Raw genomic sequence first — 2,265 nt, 5'->3', positions numbered from 1 at the left:
CTCCTCTAATTATATGACCTAATCATGAACTGTAAAAGTGAATGATGTTCATTAGTATGACAGACTGGGAATGAAAAGGGCAGAAAAAGAAAAGCTTTTTTTTATCCTTTCATCCCCTTGAGACACTTTCCTGTAAATAGTTTGTTGCTCAAAAGGAATTTTCAATATGATTTCTCCAAATAGTAAGCATAATTCAGGCTGGACCCATTTCCAACCTTCCTGTGTGTGTGTTTTTTTTTTTAAGAAAATTGAACATTCCCAATAACACTAAGATAGTTTCTCTGTATAGACAGTTTTTCTATTTACACAGAGAGCTATGTAATAATTACAATATAATTTAGCTCAGGAAGAATACCAAGAAAGAGTACATTTATTTTTTATTAATGCATCGCAAATTATCCCAAATCTTAACAACTCAAAACAATAAAATGTGCTACTGTGCACACTTTCAGAGGGTTAGGACAGAAGTGGCATCTGAATGGAGCTGGCTCAGGGCCCTTAGGAGGTTACAGTCAAGGCTTAGACTAGGGCTTCAGTCATTTCAAAAGCCATTAAGCCTGAAGTACCCACTTCCAAGGTGGTTCTTTCACATGCCTGTTGGCGGGACGCCTCAGCATCTCACCACACGGATTTCTCCCGAAATGCTGTTTGACCATCCTACTGACACGGCAGCTAATTTCCCCCTGAGTGAGAGCACATGGATGGAACAGCCAATGCATTTATGACCTATTCCTGAAGGTCACATACCGTCATCATTCCTGCAGTATTCACTATGTTAGAAGCAAGTCATTTAGCCCAACCCGTACTCAGGAGTGGGACACATTTAGGGCTCAACCTTTTGTTATGTGCATATATTTTTAAAACCATCACAGAGGGGAAATCTATGTGAAGGTCAGACATCTCAGCAATCACATACACAATATCTGGAATTCCCATCCACAGATAATCACTCCTCAAAACAGTATATAAAGGGGCGGGGAGGGGAGGGGCCGGGCGTGGACTGCTCCAAAGCGGAGGGGGCTGGGCGGCACCCAGGCGTAGAAACCGGTGTCAGCTCCCGCCGCTGCAGCCAGTGCTGCAAGCCATTCGGTGAGGTCTGCGCTGGCGCCGCCGCAGCCATGATGATCCACGGCTTCCAGAGCAGCCACCAGGACTTCTCCTTCGGGCCCTGGAAGCTGACGGCGGCCAAAACCCACATCATGAAGTCAGCGGATGTGGAGAAGTTAGCCAATGAATTACATTTGCCATCTCTCCCGGAAATGATGTTTGGAGACAACGTTTTAAGAATCCAACATGGCTCTGGCTTTGGGATTGAGTTCAATGCTACAGACGCATTAAGATGTGTCAACAACTATCAAGGAATGCTTAAAGTAGCCTGTGCGGAAGAGTGGCAGGAAAGCAGGATGGAGGGTGAACACTCCAAGGAAGTTATTAAACCATATGATTGGACCTACACAACAGATTACAAGGGAACGTTACTTGGAGAACCACTTCAGTTAAAGGTGGTACCTACAACAGATCATATAGATATGGAGAAATTGAAAGCCAGAGAACAGATTAAATTTTTTGAAGAGGTTCTCCTGTTTGAAGATGAACTTCATGATCATGGAGTTTCAAGCCTGAGTGTGAAAATTAGAGTAATGCCTTCTAGCTTTTTCCTGCTGTTGCGATTTTTCTTGAGAATCGATGGAGTGCTTATCAGAATGAATGACACCAGACTCTACCATGAGGTGGGTCAGACCTACATGTTACGAGAATATACATCACGAGAGAGCAAAATCTCGAATTTAATGCATGTCTCACCTTCTCTCTTCACGGAACCCAACGAAATATCACAGTATTTACCGATAAAGGAGGCAGTTTGTGAGAAGCTACTATTTCCAGAAATAATTGATCCTAACCCTGCAGACTCACAAGAACGTACACCTGTGGAATAGAGTGTGACGCAACGTCTACTCACCATGGAATCTGACTGGAGACCTTAGCTATTTGGAGGGGGCATTTTTATTACGAGAATTAATTGCCTTGTCTATGTGCAGATTTTCTGTAGCCTTAAAGGAAAAACAAAAATAAATAAAGGATTGTTGCAGGCGGATTCCACTCCACTGCTGTTTGTAGGGTCTATCTTCAGAGTCATATTCCAGATTTATATTTCCTGGAGCCAAATTCGGATTTCTAAATTGTTACGCAGTGGGACTGCACTGGTAGTGATGCGTGTATGTCTCCTGAGCAGTGGGCACAATCCACATCTGTCGCGGAACAGTC

At 43.4% G+C, this 2,265-nt stretch overlaps 1 pseudogene; it reads left to right on the top strand.

Annotated features, from left to right (window-relative positions):
* The first annotated feature begins 1,118 nt into the window (after positions 1-1,118).
* Positions 1,119-1,965, top strand: LOC115306873 (annotated as a pseudogene).
* The last annotated feature ends 300 nt before the right edge of the window (positions 1,966-2,265 follow it).

This window comes from Suricata suricatta, chromosome 2 (genome assembly GCF_006229205.1).
Source record: "Suricata suricatta isolate VVHF042 chromosome 2, meerkat_22Aug2017_6uvM2_HiC, whole genome shotgun sequence".
NCBI classification, from domain to species: domain Eukaryota; kingdom Metazoa; phylum Chordata; class Mammalia; order Carnivora; family Herpestidae; genus Suricata; species Suricata suricatta.
This window is presented reverse-complemented; position numbering and strand designations above follow the sequence as displayed.